The sequence below is a fragment of the Mus caroli genome, unplaced genomic scaffold (genome assembly GCF_978045245.1).
Source record: "Mus caroli unplaced genomic scaffold, Mus_caroli_1 scaffold_8, whole genome shotgun sequence".
In the NCBI taxonomy this organism is placed as follows: Eukaryota; Metazoa; Chordata; class Mammalia; order Rodentia; family Muridae; genus Mus; species Mus caroli.
This window is the reverse complement of record NW_028227263.1, coordinates 25,012,535-25,026,169: the sequence shown is the minus strand read 5'-3', so window position 1 is coordinate 25,026,169 and position 13,635 is coordinate 25,012,535. Positions and strand designations below refer to the sequence as shown.

The 13,635-nt window shown below is 45.2% G+C and overlaps 1 protein-coding gene across 2 annotated transcripts in view; it reads left to right on the top strand.

The window, feature by feature from the left end:
- Window positions 1–13,635, top strand: part of Eef2k (eukaryotic elongation factor 2 kinase) — a 62,531-nt gene that overhangs the window by 15,718 nt on the left and 33,178 nt on the right. The window lies entirely within an intron of this gene.

Below are 13,635 nucleotides of genomic sequence, written 5' to 3'. Positions count from 1 at the left end.
CCAGCACACCTGTTATGAGGGATGGAGAGCTGGGGTCTCTGATTGATGTCTTGGTTGTCCACAGACCCTGGCAGTGCATTCTGCATGGGGGGAGAGGAGTCCCATTAATCTAGGAGGTGACTGTGGGTTTAAGATATGTTTTCTTGCCACAGAGAAGTGTTTTTCAAATAGATTGAAAACCTTTTGGGGTTGTAGATGACTCTGTAGGTAAAGGCACTTATTGGTAAACCTGAAAACTCAAGTTGGATTCTAGAACCCACACAGGTCCCTGTAGGTTGCTTTCTGGCCTCTATAATTACTTCACTTGGTTTGTTATCATTGAGACAGAGTCTCATTAAGTAGCCAAGCTGATCATGAGCTTGTGATCCTCCTGCCTCAGCCTTGGGAGTGCTGGGATTGCCTGTGAGCTCAATATTATATATTTATGTACTTTTTTTTTTGAGACAGGTTTGTGTGTGTGTGTGTGTGTGTGTGTGTAGTCTTGACTGTCCTAGAACTAGCCTCAACTCTGTAGACTGGGCTAGCCTTGAATTCACAGAGATCTGCTTGCCTCTGCCTCCCCCAAGTGCTGGGATTAAACGTGTGTACCACCACTGCCTGGTTTTGGTTGGTTGGTTTGGGGTTTTTTGTTGTTGTTGTTTTGTTTGTCTTTTGAGACAAGGTCTTATGAAGTCTCAGAATCACTGTGTTGCCGAGATGACTTTGAATTCTTGAACCTTCTGTTACCACCTCCCAAGTGCTGAGATTATAGGTGTGGACCCCAGTCTTGGATAATCCATCCTGATCCATGAGCAGTGTATTCCAAGACTTCAAGGGATGTGTGAGACATGAGTAGTGCCTGACCCTCTGCCCTCTATACACTCATATCTATGATAAAGGTTTAAGTCATAAACTAAACACATTAAGAGATTAACAGTCACTAATAGTAATAATAATAAAAACTACAACATGCTGGGGGTGTGGCTCATTGGTAAGCACTTGCTGCCCATATCCAAGGCCCTGAGTACCATCTCCTGTACTGCAAAGATCCAAACCAGAACAAACTGTAAAGTTGTGGACATGCCGTCTCTCTCCTTCCCTAGACACTGTATTGTACTGCGTATGTGTAGATACGTCTGTGCTATCTCACTGGTCACAAGTAACTGAAACCAGAGAGACTAGGAAGCCACAGATAAAGGTGACCACTGTCCACACCCTTCACACACACACAATGGCATAGTGACTGTGGTTTTTGCTGATGGACTTCCTGTAAAGTGCTCAGTAGTATTTCGGTAAGCCTGTATTTAGGTCTGGAGATGCAGCTCAGTTGGCAGAGTGCCTGCCGAGCCCTGGGTTCCATCCCTAGCATCATGTAAGGATCCCAGCATTTGAGAAGTGGTGGAAGCAGGATGGTCAGAAGTTCAAGGTCACTCTCAGCTCTACCTTAGGTTTGAGACTAGCCTGGGATGTGAGTCCTTGTCTTTAAAAATGACAAAATAGGCTGGGAAAATTGCCCCTCTGCTGAGAAAGAGGGTGCTGGCTGCTCTTGCAAACAAGCCAGGTCTGAAGCCAGCACCCTCTTCAGCCTGCTCATTGCTGCCTAGCTCAGCTCTAGGGATCTAGTGCTTCCTTCTGACTGGGCACCCTCGTACACACCTGGCGTATACATGCACATATATGCACATACATAAACATTTTACAGATGAATCTTTTAAAAGGCAAAACAGACAAAAATATGTATTGGACCTCATGCTTTTATTGAAAACCATTCAATAGGCATGCGCTTAGGTGTTGAATTACATGCCTTAATTCAGTTGCATTTATTTATGGCCTTCAACGTTTTTGATATTAGCTGAGTACTGCGAGGCAGACAGTTGTCTGCCATTCTCTCCTGGCCTCAGCAGGGGCAGGCTGAATTCCTGTTAGCCATTATTTTTGAAGAGGCATCTTATATCGTGTGCATACTGTAAGTTCATGTCTTCAACATAGAGAAGAATTTCAGGATTAGCCAGTTTATGAAGCAGGGTTGGTTTTGGTCTTTGCTTTTAGAAAGGGTCTCACCATGTAGCTCTGGCTGGTCTGCAATTTGCTATATAGACTAGGCTGGCCTCAAACTCACTGAGATCAGTGTCTGCCTCTGCCTTCCCAGTGCTGGACTCAAAGGTGGGCACCACCACCATGCCCAGCAGGGTTGGGGCTTTTAATAAAGGTTTGAGGGTTTTTGGTCCTTTTGTTTTGCATATATGTGTGCAGTATACATGTTATGTGTGTGATTGTGTGACTAGGGGTGTGTGTGTGTAAAAAGATATCACTATCCGTTTTGTTTATAGAGGCGGGGTCTCTATGAATTCTACTGCTTCTGGCTAGCTAGGTTGCCCTGAGGACCCCCTAAGATCTGGGATTACAGGCGGCTGCCATGCCTGCATGGCTTTTGACATGGATGCTGGGACTCACGTTTCCAGCCATGATAAAGATGACTTACTATAGGCTTCACCATCAGGGTGCAAAGAAAGAGAGGGGCTCAGAAGGAAAGATAAGACTCGGCTAAGAGCTTGAGTGTGGGTGGGCTTCTCGAGTGGACAGACAGACAGATGGAGGCGCATGCCCAGCCTTGGGCACCATCTGCTGTGAGAGATGGATGAGGTGCAGTCCTGCTGCAGGCACCTGCTGCTCAGCTCTCTATATTTTTTGGTTTTGTTTTTTTTTTTACAACAGTCATTTGTTGGGTTTAGGTGAGGTTTGAAGGGTCGCTTAGAAATGTAAATGAGATCACTGGGTGTTTCCTGGCGGGTTCCTGCAGGGTTACAGTTGATTATGTAAAAGTCCATCACAGGGGTACAGAAGGCAAGACCTCTATCTTCATTCTAAGCAGTTTTGTTGGAGATCTTCAGGGAGATGGTTGGGGGAAGGAATAGAAGCTCTCTACCCAAGATCCTGTGCATTCAGGTCTAAGCCTGGGACGTTGTTAGTGTAAGATCTCTGTCTATGAAAGGGAAATTAACTCTGTATGGGCAGCTTGTACAGGAAATGTTCGTTGTTGGGGGAGGTTCCTGGCTCTCAGCTGACTAGAGGTTTTATTTTAACGGCTCCTTGAGTGAGCAATCCCTTCCCTTCCCACAGCCCATAGTTTCTATCTTGCCTCAAAATCTGTATAATAATATATAAAAAAAATTAAAACATAGTGCTGCTACCCTTGTTTAATTTGGTCATTGTACACAGTGAATGCCATTAGAAGCAAGATACCTGTTACCACATTGAAATGTGCATTGAAAACCATCCTGTGACTTCAGAATTTGTTTTGTTGTTGTTGTTGTTGTTTTCAGAATTTGTTTGTTTTTTTTTTAGAAAATTTGTAATTTTAGTTCTTACAGACATTGGGTAGTTTGTTGTTGTTGTTTGGTTTTTGTTTTTCCTTCTCAGGGCTAGAGTTCTAGGTTAACTCGCTCTTCAGCACATAGCTCCAGAAATAACTCAGGCTCCTTTGGGTTTGTGGGGCCCCTGAAGGGTGGGCAGGTTCCAGTTTATCTTGCGTCCCATCCCAAGACAGCTTTGCTACACTCCCAGTGGCTCAGCACTCCACCTCAAGTCTCCCTTGTCCCAGCTTCTATCTCCAGAGACAGCTAGAAGGGCTCAGTGTGCAAACAGCGCCAAAACCCAGGCAGAGGGGCCTCTTTAAATGACACATCATGGCTCTAACAGAGAGTGACATTAAAGTGAGTGGCATTATTATGAAACTGTCTTTAAAAAAGTATCTATGAATATTTCAGGTTCTAGGGTGTGGTTCAGAGGAAGGATGCCTTCCTAGCAAGGCATGGCCCTGGTTTTCATCCCCAACACTCCCCCACCCTCTAAGCTCAACAAGTTAGGCTAAGTTACCACTCATCTTTAATACAGCAATTAAAGAGAGGGAGTTATTTGGTGCAGCCACACTGTGCAGGGGAACAAATAAGAGGTCCAATGACCCCTAAGTCTGTCTCTGGGGCTCTGACACATGAGGTTTAGGTTTAAGTAGAAGGTCAGAAGTCAAAGGTCACTGACCCAATGTGTCTTGGCTCTAGTGTGTCTGCAAGCTGGTCTGTTGTCAGAGCTGTGTGAAATCTCTTCCTGGGAAGGAGACCTCTGCTCTGGCTGGCACCTGAGATTTTAGCCTTCCCCTTTTTCCAGCATGGGATTCCTGGGGAAATTTTAATTCTTTGGAGTTCATTGTTTTGATAACATGATAAGGCAATATCTCTCTTTAAATGGTCTCCTTTCTCTCCAGGACAGAACCTCTCGCTTTGCTTAGGAAGCACTCGACCACTGAGTTGTGTACCCAGCTCCCAAAAAGTTTAAGAAAAACTAGTGCAGTATCACCAGGTCACATCCCCTCCCCTCAGAAACAGATCCCCAGATAACTTCTCCTTCGAATTCCTCAGTTCTTCAAGGTTGAGTTCAGAATCTGGGAGCAACATCTGGATTCAGTTTACCCCACCACATACCTCAAAAGCTCCTAGAATAGGCTTCCCTTTGCATGTCCCTGCCTAAAACCACTGTTCTCAACCTATGGATCAAAACCCCTTGCGAGGGGTGGGGGGATGCTATATCAGATATCCTGCATGTAGGATATTTACGAATCCTAACAGTAGCAAAATTACAGTTATGAAGTAGCAACAAAAATAATTTTATGGTTGGGGGTCACCACAGCATGAGGAATTTTACTAAAGGGTCGAAGCATTAGGGAGGCCTAAAACTTCTAACTGAGGCCTCGGTCAGTGAAACCTCCAGTCTTAAGCTCTGCAGAGTCCCCTCTGTGTTCCCTTGGGCTCTCAGCAGACTCCTCAAGCATCTGTCGTGCTCTCTGTTACTCCATGAGCCAGCTTCTTACTGCAGGATGGGACTATTTGATGACTCCACCATTCCTTTAACTTGTAGATAAATAAGAAGCACTTGGTAAAAGTTTGAACCAGGCACAGGGTGAATTAAATCTCACGGAATGTTGCCACCAGAGCAGGTCCAGGGAAAGACTATAGCTTAGTTTCCAACCTCATTTCCCTTGGCACTTAATATGTTTTTTTGTTTTTAATTTATTTACTGTTGGCATGGTAACCTGAGCTGTTGAACCAAAATGGCCATCTGGCCTTCCTTCAAGAAATAGGCCCTAGCAGGTACAGTGTGTAATGTGAAATGTCAGATTCTGTCAGTACCCCTGTTCCCAAGGGATGGGGCAGAATCCCTCAGAAGGCCTCTCAGGAGATACCAGCTGTCCCTCAGAGGTTTATCTGTGAGAGACTGGGCCCTAGCCCCAGGATTTAGTTATGTAAGTGTTTAGAGGGGGAGGGGCAGGAGTTTGAGATTGATGGATTAGGGAAGAGTTTCACTGGGAAAGATTGCTTTAGGGCAGGATCCTATGGGTGACTTTTCTTTTCTACGCCTTGGACCGAGTTCTGCATTTTCTGGTTTGGTTGGTTTTAGTTCAGACAGTTTTTAATACGAAGCATCTATTCTTTGAGAATCTTATGTATTTCAAGAATTTTGATTTAATTTACTTCTGTTCCTCCTGCTATCCTCCCAAATCTATTTATTCCCCAACCTCCCCACACTGGTTTGGGCTTTTTTTGTGGAGGGGTGTGTGTGTGTGTCTAGATAGGGTATCTCTGTGTGTCCCAGACTGTCCTGGAACTTGCTATGTAGACCAGTCTGGCATTGAACTGAGAAACTGACTGTGCCTCTGCCTCTAAGTGCTGGGAGTAAAGGTATGAGCCTTCGGCAATGTAAGAGAGGGTCTCTTGTAGTTCAGGGTGGCCTCCAAACTCTCCCTGACTGGCCTGGAGCTCCTGTACAGAACCCCTCCCTAGAGCTCGGACTATAAGTGTATGCCACCACACTGGGCCCCCTTCTACATTTTCTTCTCCCCTCCCCCATTACAAATTATATTTATTTTATTATTTTACATTTATGTATTTATTCAATTACTGTGTATATATGCATATGTGTTTGTGCCCTGGCACTTGTGTGAGATCAGAGGACAACTTTCTGCAGTGGGTTCTCTTCTTCCACCTTCAAGATCCAGGAATCCAGTGGGGTTGCCGTGCTTGTGTCACAAGTGTGACCTCACCCATTTAGCTGTCTCACCAACACCAATTCAGTCCTTTTGAAAGGACTTTTTTTCTCAAAGTGCTAGGGATTGAAACTCAGAGACCGTTACATTCTAGGCCAGTGTACTACCATTAAACAGCAAGCCCAGCCCTTTGAGAAAAATGTCAGTGACCTTGTTCCTCCTTACTGCAAAAATAACACACACACACACTTTAAATATATGCAAATATAGTCACAAAGTCTTTGTATATATAGATAGATAGATAGATAGATAGATAGATAGATAGATAGAGATAGATAGATAGATGTAAGCAAATGTATGTTATGTATTGCAAATTCACAGATGTAAACTTTTATAATATATTTTTATTTCACCTGTATGGGTGTGTTACCTGCATGTGTGTGTGTGTGCATCACTGTTGTCCTTGGAGGCTAGAAGTCGGTGTGGGATTCCAGAGAACTGGAGTTTTGAGCCGACATGTACGTACTGGGAATCAAACCTCAGTCTATTGCAAGAGCAGCCAGTGCTCTTAACTGCTAAGCTGTCTCTGTAGCCCTTATATATACAGACTTAAAAAATAAATGTTATGATCTAGATAATCTATGCATAATGTATATACAAAGTAAAACAGCCTAAACTGTATCATTTAAACAAAAGTGAAAGTGTGCCTCCCCCCTCAGCCCAGGTCTGTGAGGGTGTCTCTCACCCTGATTTTCTTCTCTTTGTTCCCATGGAGAATTATAAACGGGTCTCCACCCTGGTGGCCATCCTCCCATATCCCCTTGGGAGCTGACATGAATTCTAACTTCCATAACTTGGCTGTGGTCTGGACAGGCTCTGCAGTACGTGCCTTACTCAGTACAATGTACACGGCGATCCCTATAGCCCAGACAGCTGGCCGTTTGCCAGATGGTAAATGGAAATGAAGTCTCATGCCTGGGAGGTGGCAGGACTGTAGTCCTTCCCTAGAGATCCCCCTTCGGAGTCCTGCTGTTGATAACTGCAATTTGTATCTCTCTATATCTTGTGACTCATTTTTAATAGTATCTTTTTTTTTCAGTGTGTGTGATCCAGCCCAGAGCTTCATTTATTTGCTTGTTGTCTTTAATAGCTGAATTTCATTTCCCTGGAGGACAGTGTTTTCTTGTTCATATGGCTTTGCCTGTGAAGAGAATGTACTTACTAGCAATAGAATGGCTTGGGCAGAATCTTTTTTTTTTCCTTTGGTTTTTCGAGACAGGGTTTGTCTGTATAGCCCTGGCTGTCCTGGAACTCACTTTGTAGACCAGGCTGGCCTCGAACTCAGAAATCCTGAGTGCTGGGATTAAAGGTGTGCGCCACCACGCCTGGCACCTTGGGCAGAATCTTAACTTTAAAAATTGTGTGGGGATGGCTGATTGCACCAGCGAACTGCCCCGCTGCATGAGTGGACACACCTGCTGGCTACACCTTCCCATCCTCAATTGTATCCGTGCTGTTAATGCACTGAGGGTGGTTCTAGCAGCTTGTGGGGAAAGATACAGTCACTCCAGAATGAGCCCGGTGAGCCAGAGTGTGCTGACTCACCATTGGGCAGAGAAGTGTCCCTGCCTAAAGCCCGGCAGACTCCGCCCTGGCAGCCTCAGGCCTCAGACCATGACCATAGAAAGTAAGCCTGGGTTTCCTGCTTCTGGAATGCAGTCAGAAAACCAAGCTTAAGGGATTGGTCTGTGGCTGGATGGCTGGAGTGTTTTCCTAGTAAGCCGGAGGAGGCCCTGGGTTCAGTCTCTTGTATCTTAAAATAATAAAGAGACCAGAAAAGCTTTGGTCTCTTACAAGATGAAAACCTGCTGGCCACTTGAAAAAGAGTCCTGCTGGCATAGGAAGGGGCGCTCTCTGGGGAGCTGGGGTCTGGCCCACAGGGGGAGTTTAAGGAGGTGGCAACCCTGCTGTGGGGACTCATATTTATCAAAGAGAGTGCTGAAAGGCTTTGCTGCAGTGTGCACAGCTATCTATTGTCAAGGGTACCCCTCCGTTCTTATTCCCTTTTTTTTTTCTGAAGACTTTGTGAAAATATAAGCCGCATGCTGTTCAACTTAGCCATTTAAATGTACAATCCAGTGGCTTTCAGTATATTCAGAAAATCACACGTCCATCTCCGTACCTAACTCTGTCGAAAGCTGTTCCTCTCAGGCATCAGTTGCCATCTTTAGTCTAGCCAGCCCCTAGCCCTCAGGACCAATCTACTTTCTGTCACTAGGTGCTTACCTTTCTAGACTGAACAAGTATTACAGCTATTTATTATTTAATGTATGCGCTGTGCTGTGCATGTAGAAGTCAGAGGACAACCTGCAGGAGTTGGTAGAAGGGAGATCCTAAGATCACACCCAGTCATCAAGGTCGATGACAAACGGCCTTACCCACTGACTCATCTTGTTAGCCCGTAGACACGGACCCATTCCAAGGAGTGACATATGAAGGTTGCATAGTAACTGTAGTCAACTTCTTTTGCCAGCCAGGGCAAAGCTTCATCTGTCTGAGTCCCACACTTCCAAACTTCCCTTGTCTCCAATAAGGGAATTCTCCCCCCTAGCGCTCTAGCCTCACATTGTCATGAGAAGTCAGTAAGGTACTTTCTGGGTAGTGGGGGAAGGAGAGGATCCCCAAGAGACCATAGCGTTACGTCACTCTTGTGACTTGTGACTGGTAAATGCTGTTGCTTTGATTTTTATTATTTCCATCTTTACCTCTCCTTGACTGGGAATCTGAACCCCAAAAGTTAGGGAGAGCAATTTTGTAGGTACTCTTTGCAAACAGTAATTTCTTTTGGATTTTTTTGTTTGATTGACTTGTCTTGAGGAAGGACCTCTAATGTAGCCTTGGCTGGCCATGAGCTTTCTTTTCCATGTAGACCAAGCTGGCCTTGAACATACAGCCTTCTGAGTGCTGGAATTAAAGGCATCTGCCACTATGCCTGCTTATTTTATTTGTTAAAATTGTTTATCTATACACGGTGTATGAGAAGGAACACTCGTTCTATGGCGTGTGTATGAGGTCAAGGAATAACTTGGGCTCAGTTCTTTCCCTTCTACCACATGGGTCCTGGGAATCACACTCCTGTTAGCAGGCTTGGGCACACACAGACACAAAGAAGGCTGGCTGGGGCCATAGCTCAGTGGCCGAGTGTTTCCCTGGCATATGGGAGGTCCTAGGTTCATCCCCAGTACTGGAAGAAAAAGAATGTCACCGTCCTGCTCTAGGGTGGACTGTTTCATGGAGGTGCTTTAAGATTGTGGTTTCTTTGGTGTGATGGTTTGTATATGCTCAGCCCAAGGAGTGGCACTGTTAGAGGGTGTGGCCCTGTTAGAGTAGGTGTGGCCCTGTTGGAGTAGGTGTGTCGCTCTGGTGTGGGATTTAAGACCCTCATCCTTGGGCTGGAGAGATGGCTCAGTGGTTAAGAGTGCCGACTGCTCTTCTGAAGGTCATGAGTTCGGATCCCAGCAACCACATGATAGCTCACAACCATCCATTATGAGATCTGATGCCCTCTTCTGGTGTGTCTGAAGACAGCTACAGCACACTTACATATAATAAATAAATAAATTAAAACAAAAAACAAAACCTCATCCTAGCTACCTGGAAACCAGTATTCTGCTAGCAGCCTTCAGATGAAAACAGAACTCTCAGCTCTTCCTGCACCATGCCTGCCTGGATACTGTCACGTTCCCTCCATTGATGATAATGGACCGAACCTCTGAAGCTCTAAGTCAGCCTCAGTTAAATGTTGTCCTTATGAGTTGCCTTGGTCATAGTGTCTGTTCACAGCAGTAAAACCCTAGCTAAGACATTTGGTTTCTTAGGATTTGTGAGCTACGCTGACAGTTTCCAGTATCTCACAGCTATATGAAGTGCCCTGTTCCATGGATGCGTATACAAGGTGCACCCGGCAGGCACGCGCACTGTTACTCCCCTCCCATCCTAGGGTGGCTATGATCCTTCACTCTGTCCTTCTTTTTGCATTTTCCTGTGGAGTCTGGTGTAAACCCTCCTTTTTCTTCAGGAGGGAGAGGGCAGACTTAGCATTCTATTTCTTGGGATCCACACGTGAACAGTGGACAGAATGTTTATTATGGAGCAGTTGATCACTGAAGGGAGGCTCAGTCAGTCCCTGGATGTTTCATACAGGGCTGTGATTGCCGTGACCATGGAGACAAGATAACAATGTTAAAACAAGGGTTGTAGCTGTAGCTCAGAAGGCAGAGGGCTTGGCTAGAAGGCATGAAGTCCTGAGTTCAAGCCCTGCATAAACCCAGTGTGGTGGTAACTCGCCTGTAACCCCAGCACTTGAGGAGGTGGAGGTGGAGGCAGGATGATCAAAAGTTAAAGGTCATCCCGGGCTATATCAAGTTTGAGGCTAGCCTGGAATACATGAGACCATGTCTTGAAACCCAAACCAAAACAAGAATAAAAAGCCCAGTCCCATTGTCACTTGTGCCAAGGGCTGAGAAGACGCTTGTCATGTTCTAGTGTCAACGCAGATCTTCCAGGAAACGTTCATATTGTTGAGATTCTTTTTATTTATTTTGTATTCTTAGAAGAAACAAATCTTTCTATTCCTTTTGTAAACTTCCTTATGTGGGGACTTGGGTGTGTTCTGTGGAAGTGTGTGTGGAAGTCTTGGGTGTGATTGTATGGGGGGGCTTGGGTGTGCTCTGTGTGGGGAGCTTGGGTGTGCTCTGTGTGAGGGCTTGGGTGTGCTCTGTGTGAGGGCTTGGGTATGCTCTGTATGTGGGGGTGATTGTATGTGCTCTGTACAGTGGGGCTTGAGTGTACTCTGTCATCACACATATGTGAAAGTCAGAGGATAACGTGTGGGAATCTGTTCCCCCTTCTACAATATGGTCCCAGGGTTTGAGCTCACTGTGTCAATTAACTTCACCCACTGAGCTGTGTGCCTCTGCCCTCTATTCTCCCCTCCTTTAAAAAAAATTATTTACATGCATGGGTGTTTTGTCTGTTCTATATCTGTGCACCATGTGGTCAAAAGAGAACATTGGATCCCTTTAGAACTCAAGTTATAGATGTTGTGAGCTACCGTATGTATGCTGACGCTTGAACCCAGAGCCTCAGGAAGAGCAGTCAATGCTTTAACCACTGAGCCAGTCGTCCTTTTTTGAGACAAGGTCTTGCCACTTGCTGGCTGACTTTGAACTCAGGAGCCCCCTGCTGAGGGGCTAGAGCTCCATTTGTCTGCCACTCTTCCTGACTCCTTCCTCTTTTTTATGGCAGACCTTCAGCACCTATAAAATTAACTCACCTACTCAGCAGGTGAGATTTAAAATTGTTTGAACTAGAGAATATTGTGCTGGTGGAGACTTGAGAATCATCTAATTGCTGGGAGTGTGGTAGCATGTGTGAAGCCCTGGGTTCATTCCTAGCAGCATCAACAGAGACTCATTTACGTTAGTTTTGTTTGTTGACTTTGGTTTACACTTGCATGGCTGACAACATAGTTCAGTGGTAGAATGCTTGCCTGGCATGCATGAGGTCATAGGTTCAATTCCCAGCAAAACATATGAGCGCATGTACACACACACATTCACTCTCTCTCACACATACACTCACTCTCACACAAAGACACACACACACATACACACACACAGAGTCACTCTCCCATATACACACTCTCACACAAGTACACAGACAGACAGTGAGAGAGAGAGTCTGAGACTGAGACTACACATGGCAATCCTGGATTATGTTCTCATTGTAAAAATTATGTAGAAAGTTGTCCTGGCCTGATGGTAAATCTATCACACCAGTGACAGTGAGCTCAGGCAGTCACCCCTGATGATTGTCATCTCAACCACTTTCTGGTGGGAGTAGATATCTATTCTGGGCACAGGGGCCATGAAAGACATTAGACACCAGACACCATTCTTACTATCAACGAAAGTGCAGAGGTTCCACAGAGCCAGCTGTGATGGAATCAGAAGCAAGGGACCCAGATGTTAGCACTAGACTTTATATATTTACTTATTTATTTATTTAGGTTTTTTTGAGACAGGGTTTCTTTTTGGTTTTTTTTTTTTTTTTTGGTTTTGTTGTTTTGTCCCGCTGTGAGACAGCCCTTGTTGCTGGCAGTGGAGTCATCATTGAAGACAGCCAGCCAGAGAACCATGTCTCCACAAGTGTAGACATGCTCAGAAGGACAGACAGCCCCCATCTCCCCAGACAGACAGATGAGCCATTCCCAGAGTTGGACTGTAAGAGAGGACAGTGATGTGCCTTTTAAAGTACAGGGAATTCAGTAACAGGTTTGGATGTCAGCAAAGCTGCAGAGAGTCACATCTAACCACGGAGAACGGCTGAGGAGCCATTTCTGTAGCAACACACTCACTCACACAGTGCATTATCTACACTGTTGCAAACGTGCAAATTTTACACTTCCTTGACATAATCTCCCATTAAAACTTGAGTGACATATTCACTGCTCCTCGGAATGTAACTTACAAAAACAATCTTGGTGGGGGGGGGGTGTGCAATTTCTATTTTTTCATTTGTTTCACTGCTGAGAGCTGAGCCCAGGGCCAAGCACTCTACTACACTGACCTGTTTCCCAGGCCCCCAGACTTTAAATCTGGCCCTAGCAATTACATTGAAAACAAATATATATATATAATCTCAGTAGGATATATATATATATATATATATATCCTACTGAGATTGCATAAGTATGCAGAGTTGTAGAGACAGAAATGTTCGAGTCAGCACTGTTTGTACTGGGACATTACTGGAAGACATCCAAGTCTGATCTCCTGGAGGCAAATGCGTAGGGCACACCTATACAGTTCTGTATCCCACGGTCCTGGGAAGGGTGCGAGGTCGGCCAACAGTCTGTACACTTGAGCTGGGAGGGCCATCTAAGACTGAGTGTTAAGTGCAGAAAGTAGGATTCCTAACAAAGAGAGGCACATCTTAACAAAGGCAGAAAGGAAACTTGCTGAGTGTCCACGCAAGCGTCAGCCCAGGAAGGGTTATCAGAGAGCTTCCACTTTCTAATTCAGAATTCCGTAGTGCTTGTGGTTTTCATGCAGAGCAGATGATCCTTTTGACGTGGGGGCAGTTAGACCACTAAATAAAATATGAAGACCCAGGGGTCTACTTACATCCCCCAAAGGATGTAATTTGCATTTGCCATGTTAGTCCAATCTTATTTTTAAAAATGCATAGAAGAAAACTGGAAGGTACAGACCTACTGGGGTGGAGGCACTATGGTGGGCTAGACTGTTCTTTTCTGTATTTGCCAAGTAGTTTTTCTTAATCCTAAAGTAGCTTTCAGACTGGAAGGGAAAAAAAAAATTCCAGGCTTTGCAGAGATTGCCTCCTGTAAGGGAGCCCTGGCTCTGTGTGTCTGTGTGTGGTGTGTGTGTAGTGTGTATGGTGTGTGTGTGTGGTGTGTATGTGTGTGTGTGTGGTGTGTGTGTGTGTGTGGGTGTGTGTGTGTGTGTGTGTGTGTGTGTGGGTGTGTGTGTGTGTGTGTGTGTGTGGTTGTGTGTGTGTGTGTGTGTGGTTGTGTGTGTGTGTGAAGTCTCAGCTCC